Source organism: Heptranchias perlo, chromosome 13, assembly GCF_035084215.1.
Source record: "Heptranchias perlo isolate sHepPer1 chromosome 13, sHepPer1.hap1, whole genome shotgun sequence".
In the NCBI taxonomy this organism is placed as follows: Eukaryota; Metazoa; Chordata; class Chondrichthyes; order Hexanchiformes; family Hexanchidae; genus Heptranchias; species Heptranchias perlo.
The window spans coordinates 38,772,854-38,785,246 of record NC_090337.1 but is presented as its reverse complement, the minus strand read 5'-3'; the positions used below and the strand labels follow the sequence as shown (position 1 = coordinate 38,785,246).

The following is a 12,393-nucleotide window of genomic DNA, read 5'->3' as shown; positions in this document are numbered from 1 at the left end:
CCAAAAAAAATTATGGGTTAATTTTCAACTTACCATCAGAAATCAATGGATATGAAAATCGGATGATTTCTATAATGGAAGGCCAATCTACAACACTAGCTTTATGCCCAGGCGGCAAGATGAAAATCTACCCCTATATTTCTAGAAAAAAAAAAGTTTACTGATTTTGTATCATTATTAATTCATGAGGATATATGATAAAATCAACTGCACAGCACAATAAAGCCCACTTAAGATCACTATCTATTTCTTAGGAGGAAATATATTCGGATGCAGTACAGATTTTCTGCCACTTTAGATGACTTAACAAACACTAGGGTTCCCAGATGGATGGGGACGTTCCCATTTTAAATGTGAAAAGTCCCAGTAGGACTTTGCATGGATAAAGAGGAGCAGAACTGAGAGAATATATATGATTTTAAAATGTTTTCATTTAGTTGATCTTTGTTCTTTTTACCCTAACAATGGTTGTAGCTATCTACGCAAGTAAGATTTAAGTGACTATTATTAACATTGTTCATACTCCTTCCAGAAAGTCTAAAAAATTTAGAGAATCCTGTTCAGAAGTGGAGGTATCAAGTCTCACTAGCAGTATGAAACTATAAGGTTTTAGTAGAAATAAGCTTATTTCATACCTTGATATATAATACACAGAATCACAACTGAGTAAGCTCATTCTAGAAAACCTGCTTATTGTATTTCACAGCTCCATGTCATCAAATAATTAAAATTTATACTCTGGTGCCATATATGCATTTAACATCAAATACAATAAAACAAACTCCACAGTAAAAAAGTCACTCTCGGGCATACCCAAAATATTCCTTCTTCTGTACTTAAATAAAAACTTCTAACTTCAGTTTGGAGCACAGATTTATACTATGTGTCAACTACACATCTCAGTGTCTGCACTGACAGCTTCCATATTCAAGTCAGCAGAGCAAAGACTCACCAGACCATTGAATGTAGCGTTTCACCAATATTTCAGTCTACACAACAGGAAATCTAATTTTAAAAAAAACAACTTCTGCATTGTTTTTTTTTTAAAAAGCAGCTTCTGTATGTAACAGATGCATGACTCACGCCTGGTGGGGATGCTAAAAAAAAACTTGTGAATTGGACCTCATAACACTTATGTAGTGGCACTCTTTCTTTATCAGGAATTTGCAGGCCCTATTATACTTTTTCTGTATGTTCCACTGGATTTCGTTTAGCAAATCTTTGATGTCTACCTCAAAGGATCAAGAAACATTTTCCCTTTTGTCTATGGTCTAGTGCACGCGGTAATATTCAAGGTGCAGAAGTATTAGGAATGCATAGTAGATTGATTGGCGTAATGGGCTGGTTAACTTCAGTTATATCATGTATGGATGTTTTATTTAATCCATGGTAGTCAGACAAGTGCACTGATTATTGGTTTGCTGGTTTTAAGCAGCTAAATAGCATTTACTAAGCTGACTGGAATTGAAGCATTGTTTTTGATTAGTCTATTGGAAACATTTTTAATGCATGGTTCGGAGAATGCAAGAATGATCTATTGTGCAGAAGCAAACAAACCATAATTATGGACAATCCTTACCTTACTTACTCATCCTATGTTAAACATCAAAAACCAAAAAAAATGATATAGCAGCAAGTTGTGCTTTATGTAGTTATATAGTGGTTCAGTTAGCTAACTAGGACAGGCTGAAATTAATTGAACTAACAGTGAAAAAGTTAAATGCAATGAATGAACAGTTCTATTTGGAGAGTATTTTTCCAAGTGCTTTGTTTTGATAAGAATATGTGAATATGACCATGGCCAAAGACTATATTCTTTATTATTCTGAACTTATTGTATGTGTTCACCAAATTTGGCAGCTCATTCTGGAGACAGTTCAAATTCTGAACTACATAATGGCCAATTCCTGTTTACATGATTTCATGTAATTAAAAAAACTATAGCAGATTAAAATTAATTCAGTAAATTATAGAAAGATGGATTAGATCCTAAAAATCTCTATTCAGCGATAAACCAATAATCTCTACCATATAATCAACTGATTGCAGCTGGTGGTTCTAATTGAGACTATTCTTTGTAATTTGAAACTTTTTTGTTCCAATTATTAATGTTAAATAATTGGACTTTGGAGATGGTTAGAAAAAATCTTCAGAAACTCTCTTGATCCAATATTGAATAAGGATTAGATAGAATATGGAGTTGATTATATGGTAGATTAGTGTACTTAAATTTTGAAAGTTTTTACATAAAGAGGAAAGGCACATATAGTACTATCTGTTCAAAGTGTTCTCTCATCTCTATCTAAGAATAATACATTGGTAAATATAATGATCATCTGTTTTAAAATACTGTTGAATTTGTTACCTTATGGAAGTGCAACACCTGGGATGGCCATTCCTCCTCAGCCACTCCATAAAATAAGTTATGGAAAAGGTCCACATGCATTTCTGAAGTTTCTCCGTTTGCTGCTATGGTGCCTGAGACTTCAGATAGGTCTTGACCTTGAAAAAATGCATAAACGGCTGAGTACAGCTGCATGTGAAGACTGTAATATGGCCTAATTTTGAAAACTTTGGTTCCTCTGTGCAGGCCTGGCATATTTGTAAATGTAATGGGGGAGGGGAGATGTTTAAAAAAAAATTACCTGTATTTGCAGAATTTGATATGTATCAATGTCATGAAAAACATTCCAAGCAGCATAAAAGTCATAAATCTCACCTACATGATTCAATTTCCTGCATTTGCAAAAATGTTATGATTGACACAAACTAGATGCAAATGTGTCCTATTAGGATGAAATGCAAACAATACTTGAGTAACTGTACAAATAGTAAGTAAAGCAGTTGAGTAACTTGGTGTATAACAATACAGGATCAAAAGATGATGAAAATGACAGTCGATCTCTTCAAAAAGTTAATTTAATAAGCATTCAGCTGTAGATAGATCATCTGTGTTATGTGTCCTCTTGATGTTTCACTCACAAACACATAGAGGGTGATTTTAACCCCCAAGAATGGGTGGGTTGGGGGTGGGTGGGAGTTGAAAATAGCTGTTTTTTGGGTTGCGACTGCAACCCGGCTTTATTTCCGGGTTTAACGTCGGTGCGTAAAAGCAAAGGCTTCCCACTGGGAATGCAAAGTCCAAAAATTTTGCGGATGCGACCCAAAAAAAAAACTATTTTCAACTCCTACCCGCCGCCAACCCACCCGTTCTTGGGGGTTAAAGTCACCCTCATACTGTAGTTAATTAGTCTCTAAGGAAACTTTCAAACTGTAATGAAATTGTTCACATTGCTTCAAGAAATTCAATTTTACTTATAGTATTTTTGTGAATGCCTATAAGCAATGAGATTAGAGCAGTAAATTCTAATGCAGCATATTTTCAGTGATTCATCATAGTATATCAGTGGGTACTAGTCCCAGGAATTATCTGAAAATCCCCAAAACAATGTAAGCTATAATATACTAACATTGCAAGGGAATATTACAATTCTGTGAAATCCTATGCTTCCTTTACATTGCTGTCTATTTTGGAACACTGGAAAAAAGTGTAACCCATTTCAGCTATCTTTGAAATTGGCATTAATGAAATAGATTTGAAATGAATATTTTAAATTAGTAGTTCATCAGATTCACAAGCAAATGCAATGGAGATTGAAAATACTGTTTGTGCATATTTTGGATGATTTAGATACTGATGTATTTTCAGAAAAAAGAATATATTGCAGATTCAAATCTAGCACATTAAAGTGAATGTCACAAATGTTTTCCAATCACGCCCTATATTTTTATTGAATAAATATATAGTCTGATTCATCAATACATGATTCATACAAAATATTGCAAAACCTACTGACCCTTGTTAAGAAATGGGCCACAAATATTACAAACCAATACATTTCTTTTTTTTGGCACAAATAACTCTAAAACCAACTAATACTAACTACGTGATTTAAAAGACTTGGTCATGTTCACCCCTTCATCTTTTCTCTGATGAGAACAGCTTGAGCACCCTTTGCTTCTCTCAATAGCACCCTCAGTTTATCTGTATATCATAGCTCTCTATTCAAGCTCCTGATCCTCTTCCACTCCTCTGCCTCATTGTTTCGCGACGAAGCAAGCCATGTGACAATTTCCTTGTTGAAATTTGTTCATGTCTCTCACGTGATACCAGCTATTTGTCTTCACGTGCTGATTTTGTTTTACTGTGAGGAGTTCATAAAAGAAAAGCATAATTGTAATATAATTATATAAATTCATCATTTAGCTGAAATAGAACCTTTGAAAATTCAATCCCAGTTTCTTTCAAAGACTTTTGGGGAAAGCAAAGAAACATTCAAATCCTCAAGAGACGGAGGAGGCAGACACTTCTACCCTTTAATTCCTGTACAGATTGCAGGCTGGGAAATTATAAATCGGAACATGCTCAGAATGCACAGATGTGATTGAAAGCTCTCAAGTGTTCTGAGGTAAAAATATTCAGTCAAAGCCTAGGCTTTTGAGACAGGCTGAGGCCTTCAAGTAAAAATTTTAATGAAAACATTAAAAGACACAAAAACAATTCAATGGATGAATCTAATCATGTTACAGAAAACAGAGAGTAGGGGTTAAGGGTAGCTACTCAGACTGGCAAAAGGTGGGAAATGGTGTTCCACAGGGACTGGTGCTGGGACCGCTGTTGTTCACAATTTACATTAACGATTTGGATTCGGAAATTGGAAGTACAATTTCAAAATTTGCAGACAACACCAAATTGGGAGGTTTAGTTAATACAAAGGAAGAATGTGTCAAAATGCAAAATGCAAGATTTGCAGAATGGGCGTGTACTTGGCAAATAAATTTCAATATAGCTAAGTGTGGATGAGGTGGTGCATTTTGGTAGGAAGAATAAGGAGGCCACATACTGCTTGGATAATAAGAGTCGAAACAGGAATAGAGGAGCAAAGGGATCTAGGGGTACCGATACTAAAAATGGCGACGCAGGTTAATAAGACCATAAAAAAAGAAAATCAAGCACTGGGGTTCATTTCTAGAAGGATAAGATTGAAACTTGTATAGTACCTTGGTTGGACCACTCTTGGAGTATTGTGCACAGTTCTGGTCTCCATATTATAGATATGATGTAGGGGCATTGGAGAGGGTGCAAAAAAGATTCACAAGGATGATACCAAAACTGAGAGGATATCTTTATCAGGAAAGGCTGAACTGGCTGGGGCTCTTTTCTCTAGAAAAGGGAAGATGGAGGAGTGACCTGATAGAGGTCTTTAAGATAATAATAGGGTTTGATAGGGTAGGTGTAGAGAAAATGTTTCCACTTATGGGGGAGTCCAAAACTAGAGGCCATAAATATAAAATAGTCGCTAATAAATCCAATAGGGAATTCAGGAGAAACTTCTTTACCCAAAGAGTGGTAAGAATGTTGAACACGCGACCACAAGGAGTAGTTTTTTTCATTTTTTTTTTATTCGTTCACGGGATGTGGGCGTTGCTGGCAAGGCCGGCATTTATTGCCCATCCCTAATTGCCCTCGAGAAGGTGGTGGTGAGCCGCCTTCTTGAACCGCTGCAGTCCGTGTGGTGACGGTTCTCCCACAGTGCTGTTAGGAAGGGAGTTCCAGGATTTTGACCCAGCGACAATGAAGGAACGGCGATATATTTCCAAGTCGGGATGGTGTGTGACTTGGAGGGGAACGTGCAGGTGGTGTTGTTCCCATGTGCCTGCTGCCCTTGTCCTTCTAGGTGGTAGAGGTCGTGGGTTTGGGAGGTGCTGTCGAAGAAGCCTTGGCGAGTTGCTGCAGTGCATCCTGTGGATGGTGCACACTGCAGCCACAGTGCGCCGGTGGTGAAGGGAGTGAATGTTTAGGGTGGTGGATGGGGTGCCAATCAAGCAGGCTGCTTTATCTTGGATGGTGTCGAGCTTCTTGAGTGTTGTTGGAGCTGCACTCATCCAGGCAAGTGGAGAGTATTCCATCACACTCCTGACTTGTGCCTTGTAGATGGTGGAAAGGCTTTGGGGAGTCAGGAGGTGAGTCACTCGCCGCAGAATACCCAGCCTCTGACCTGCTCTCGTAGCCACAGTATTTATATGGCTGGTCCAGTTAAGTTTCTGGTCAATGGTGACCCCCAGGATGTTGATGGTGGGGGATTCGGCGATGGTAATGCCGTTGAGTGTCAAGGGGAGGTGGTTAGACTCTCTCTTGTTGGAGATGGTCATTGCCTGGCACTTATCTGGCGCGAATGTTACTTGCCACTTATCAGCCCAAGTCTGGATGTTGTCCAGGTCTTGCTGCATGCAGGCTCGGACTGATTCATTATCTGAGGGGTTGCGAATGGAACTGAACACTGTGCAGTCATCAGCGAACATCCCCATTTCTGACCTTATGATGGAGGGAAGGTCATTGATGAAGCAGCTGAAGATGGTTGGGCCTAGGACACTGCCCTGAGGAACTCCTGCAGCAATGCCCTGGGGCTGAGATGATTGGCCTCCAACAACCACTACCATCTTCCTTTGTGCTAGGTATGACTGCAGCCACTGGAGAGTTTTCCGCCTGATTCCCATTGACTTCAATTTTACTAGGGCTCCTTGGTGCCACACTCGGTCAAATGCTGCCTTGATGTCAAGGGCAGTCACTCTCACCTCACCTCTGGAATTCAGCTCTTTTGTCCATGTTTGGACCAAGGCTGTAATGAGGTCTGGAGCCGAGTGGTCCTGGCGGAACCCAAACTGAGCATCGGTGAGCAGGTTATTGGTGAGTAAGTGCCGCTTGATAGCACTGTCGACGACACCTTCCATCACTTTGCTGATGATTGAGAGTAGACTGATGGGGCGGTAATTGGCCGGATTGGATTTGTCCTGCTTTTTGTGGACAGGACATACCTGGGCAATTTTCCACATTGTCGGGTGGATGCCAGTGTTGTAGCTGTACTGGAACAGCTTGGCTAGAGGCGCAGCTAGTTCTGGAGCACAAGTCTTCAGCAGTACAGCTGGGATGTTGTCAGGGCCCATAGCCTTTGCTGTATCCAGTGCACTCAGCCGTTTCTTGATATCACGTGGAGTGAATCGAATTGGCTGAAGACTGGCTTCCGTGATGGTGGGGATATCGGGAGGAGGCTGAGATGGATTATCCACTCGGCACTTCTGGCTGAAGATGGTTGCAAACGCTTCAGCCTTGTCTTTTGCACTCACGTGCTGGACTCCGCCATCATTGAGAATGGGGATGTTTGCAGAGCCTCCTCCTCCCGTTAGTTGTTTAATTGTCCACCACCATTCACGACTGGATGTGGCAGGACTGCAGAGCTTTGATCTGATCCGTTGGTTGTGGAATCGCTTAGCTCTGTCTATAGCATGTTGCTTCCGCTGTTTAGCATGCATGTAGTCCTGAGTTGTAGCTTCACCAGGTTGGCACCTCATTTTTAGTTACATCTGGTGCTGCTCCTGGCATGCTCTTCTACACTCCTCATTGAACCAGGGTTGATCCCCTGGCTTGTTGGTAATGGTAGAGTGAGGAATATGCCGGGCCATGAGGTTACAGATTGTGCTGGAATACAATTCTGCTGCTGCTGATGGCCCACAGCGCCTCATGGATGCCCAGTTTTGAGCTGCTAGATCTGTTCTGAATCTATCCCATTTAGCACGGTGGTAGTGCCACACAACACGTTGGATGGTGTCCTCAGTGCGAAGACGGGATTTCATCTCCACGAGGACTGTGCGGTGGTCACTCCTACCAATACTGTCATGGACAGATGCATTTGCGACAGGTAGATTGGTGAGGATGAGGTCAAGTAAGTTTTTCCCTCGTGTTGGTTCGCTCACCACCTGCCGCAGGCCCAGTCTAGCAGCTATGTCCTTCAGGACTCGGCCAGCTCGGTCAGTAGTGGTGCTACCGAGCCACTCTTGGTGATGGACATTGAAGTCCCCCACCCAGAGTACATTTTGTGCCCTTGCTACCCTCAGTGCTTCCTCCAAGTGGTGTTCAACATGGAGGAGGACTGATTCATCAGCTGAGGGAGGACGGTAGGTGGTAATCAGCAGGAGGTTTCCTTGCCCATGTTTGACCTGATGCCATGAGATTTCATGGGGTCCAGAGTCAATGTTGAGGACTCCCAGGGCCACTCCCTCCTGACTGTATATCACTGTACCGCCACCTCTGGTGGGTCTGTCCTGCCGGTGGGACAGGACATACCCAGGGATGGTGATGGAAGAGTCTGGGACATTGGCTGAAAGATATGATTCTGTGAGTATGGCTATGTCAGGCTGTTGCTTGACTAGTCTGTGGGACAGCTCTCCCAATTTTGGCACAAGTCCCCAGATGTTAGTAAGGAGGACCTTGCAGGGTCGACTGGGCTTGGTGTTTTGCCGTTGTCGTGTCCGGTGCCTCGTGGTCCGATGCCGGGTGGTCCGTCCGGTTTTATTCTTATTATGACTTTTCGTAGCGAGATTTTACAACTGAGTGGCTTGCTTGGCCATTTCAGAGGGCAATTACGAATCAACCACATTGCTGTGGGTCTGGAGTCACATATAGGCCAGACCGGGTTAGGGCGGCAGGCTTCCTTCCCTAAAGGACATTAGTGAACCAGATGGGTTTTTACGACAATCCGGTAGTTTCATGGCCATCATTACTGATACTAGTATTTTAATTCCAGATTTTTATTTAATTAATTGAATTTAATTAATTAATTGAATTTAAATTCGCCAGCTGCCATGGCGGGATTTGAACTCATGACTCTGGATTTTAGTCCAGGCCTCTGGATTACTAGCCCAGTAACATAACCACTATGCTACCGTTGAGGCAAATAGCATAGATACATTCAAGGGGAAGCTGGATAAGTACATGAGGGAGAAAGGAATAGAGGGGTATCCTGATCGGGTTAGATAAAGTCGGGAGGGAGGAGGCTCACGTTGAGCATAAATGCCGGCATGCAACACTAAAGCCAAAAATTGAAGTTATAGTCAGATCACTCCAACTTTTCAATAGTCTGTTTACCAAATTCAGAAATTAAGAGGCAAAGAAATGTTGGCCTGAATCAAATGGAAACTAGCATTATCTGGGTGTGTTTCACAGTAACAACCAGACCTGGAAAATGGAAACATGAGTCAAGAAAACATGACTGGTGCATATAGAGTCGCTTAAAAAAATTAATGTTAATTTGGGAGGAAGAAAGAATGGAAATATGAACTTAAGGAGGAATATAAATGATAAACATATAGGAGGCTAAATTGGACTTCGCAGCGACCATTGTGTAGGCGTTACGCAGACTCCTAAAGCACCGAAAATGGCGTCCGAGATGCGCGCGCACACACTTCCAGCGGATGTGCGCAGGACACCATATTGGTAAAGGCAGTTGCGCACGCGCACTTAACGAACACCAGCAGCATGCAAGGTACGGAGATTATGTGGTAAATCAGTGTGCAATGCTGATTTAAAAGGATAGATGCGATTTTGGAACTCCATGCTCCAGCCATCACACTGTCTTAACCTCGCACAGCTGAACAGGTCTTAAACGGCATAGAGGACCCCCCCACCAGCGCTATTTAAAGGGATCATGCAGGAGTTAGAGGTTCATTGTTGGAATATTCCTTCTGGCTGCTGATGCATTTATAGCTGTTTTTGGAGGTCTTCTATACTTGAATACTGGGACTAGGGAACATAACCTAAAAATTAGAGCCAGGACTTTCAGGAGTGAAGTTAGGAAAAGCTTCTCCCCTCAAAGGGTGGTAGAAGCTTGGAACTCTCTTCTGCAAATGGCAGTTGATTCTAACTCATTTGTTAATTTTAAATCTGAAATTGATAGATTTTTGTTAACCAAAGATATTGAGGGATATGTGTCTAAGGTGGGTAGGTGGAGTTAGGTCACAGATCAGCCATGATCTCATTGAATGGCAGAACAGGCTCGAGGGACTTAATGGCTTACTCCTGTTCCTATTTTTCTATGTTCCTATAATAAAGTTTCAATACTCTACAGGGAGTGGGCTGGCTAGCTGACAGGCAACGGCAAGGGCACTGGCAGAGTGGCAGAGGTGGGACAGGAATGTTGTCCTCCTGAGAGAGGGCAGCAGGTTCATGTTTCATGGAGTTACTGCACTTGCTGCCTCCAGTTATGCGCCACCTTCTCTTGCAAGAAAGCAGGACATGTGTCGGTGTGTGTCCTGAAAGATGCTTGGGTGATGAGGCTGTCATAGTTGAATAGCTGCTAGTGTGTGTGACCTATGAGTTGTCGGTGTGTGGCTTGCAACAGTAGTAATATGTGAGTGTCAGATGAAGCATCTGATTGGAAGAGTTGAGTCCTGATTGAAAGAGTTTGTTGGTAGGTGAGTGATGGGGAGTACAGTCCGTGGAGCAGTGGATGCGGCTAATGGTGCAGTTGGTAAGATATACCACTTGACAGTTGAACTCACGCACCTTGACCACTCGTGTCAAATCATTGCACTTCTTCCTGCACTGCATCCAAGTTCATGGTGCTAGGCTCCTGGCATTGATCTCGTCCCCTACTGCCTCGGGAGCGTATGTCTGGAGGGCCTCTTGCCCCACTGTGGATATAGGATGCCCCTCCTTCTGTCCACCTCTTGCACCAAGGCCACTTGTGCATCATCAGAGAACATTGGTGCACGCACTCTCACAGGCCTGGTACAAACTCAGATCGGCAGATTGGCGGGGTCTGGCGTGCAGATTGGAGGGCGTGGGATGTACTTGTGATCAGCCTTTATTCAATGTTTTGAAAGAACGCAACAGTTTTTAAACATAAGGACGGGACCTGCATCTGTCTTTTCCGTGTGCGATTTCTGATCTCCGTTCAAACCTGTATCTTATATTTTGAAAATATAAGAGTCCTGCAAATTTTGAGCAGCCACGTTGTTGCTCATTAAAAATTCCAGATTTCCTATCATCACCATGCTGCACTATATTGCAGCACAGATTCACTTCACCATTGACTTCTATCACTTCCTGCAGCTACACTGCACCTCCCCTTTAAGAGGTGCAGACTGCCTTGAAGTGGTGCTAGTCACTCACGATATCTGGGCCCCCTGCTGGTGAGCAGCCACTCAACAGCACAGATAGTGCTGGCTGCACGCAGCAATCATGTAAAACAGCTGGCAGCACGAATGTTGCGTGCTGCCTGCATCTCGATCACTGGGCACGGGTTAATCGTGCACCGCGATCCCAGCGCCCGTTTTCGGGTGTTAACCAATTTAACCCCCATAGAGAGCTGAGGCATAGCATAAGGGAAATTCTTGCTGACATAAGAAAGATTAGAGAAGGATTGGTTCAAAGTGTAAGGAAGCTAGTGTAAAAAATGGAAGATATGAAGGAGGACAACAAGCAGCGTGACAAAGGTTAGGGCAAACTATAGCTGTAGGTAGGTAGCAATATCGAGACAGAAGTTGAAGCAGTAAAGCAGTGGCCAGATTCTCCGGTTGGATGTCTACACTACACTCAGCTTAAACGTGTTCCTATTTGTCCAGATACACCTGAACAGATCTCCAAGGTGATTCAGAATGTTTTTCTCTATTCAATTGTTTTGTTGTGTCTAAATTCAGCTATATTGTGAGAAGCTATTCAAAGTACAGATAGATTGAAAGTGACTTGCCTTATTACTTCATGTAGTCTGTATTTATTCTTTCCAGTCCTCTTGAACATTAAATTTAAATGCCCCTGTCTGTGGTCTTTCTCAGGTTTTCAATGTATTTTTTGGGTGCACAGTTGAGTTTCGAACTTCTTAGTTTCAAAGAGGAGTAATGATTTTTGCAAATTATGAGCCAGATTCTTAACATGAATTAAGTGCTTTCTGTAACTGTAAACTCTTTGTGCCTTTATCTGGTTTCTTATATGTAAGGTTTTAATTTGTTTCAATCAACCTGTGGCCATTTTCACATTAGTCGCAGTGGTATGTAATTCAGATATATAATGCAATTTGAAAGGGGGCAGATTTTTTCTTGAAATGAAGATTGGATTGAGTTTTTCCTGTACCAACTGTTTATTAATGTATGTTCAAAATTCTTGTATCAAGTCAAACTTAGTAAAACTTATAATTTTGTGACATTCCTCAGATTTTGGTTTCTATCCTGCTCCAACTAGCAGCAATTCCCTTTGTTCCCCTTTCGTTGTAGTTTCTTTGGTCCTCATTTCCCTTTGTGGATTTTTTCTTTCCACGTCCTTTTCTATTACTGACCAAATTTTAAATCCCATCTCGCCACTGCAGGAATACAGCTATGCCACTAATAGACATCACCTATTGTGAAATTTGCAAAACTGATTAGTTTAGCATTATAAATTGAATTATAGCATACAAATATTCATCTGATTCTCTAAATCCTATTTAGTCTGATGCAGTTCACAAACAGCTCACTTTCCCAAAAAACATCTTTGTGTGTATTATAACATGACATATTGATGTA

General features: G+C 41.7%; 1 protein-coding gene across 2 annotated transcripts in view; it reads left to right on the top strand.

Moving 5' to 3' along the window:
* Positions 1–12,393, top strand: part of veph1 (ventricular zone expressed PH domain-containing 1) — a 182,657-nt gene that overhangs the window by 92,999 nt on the left and 77,265 nt on the right. The gene's annotated exons all lie outside the window — the stretch shown is intronic.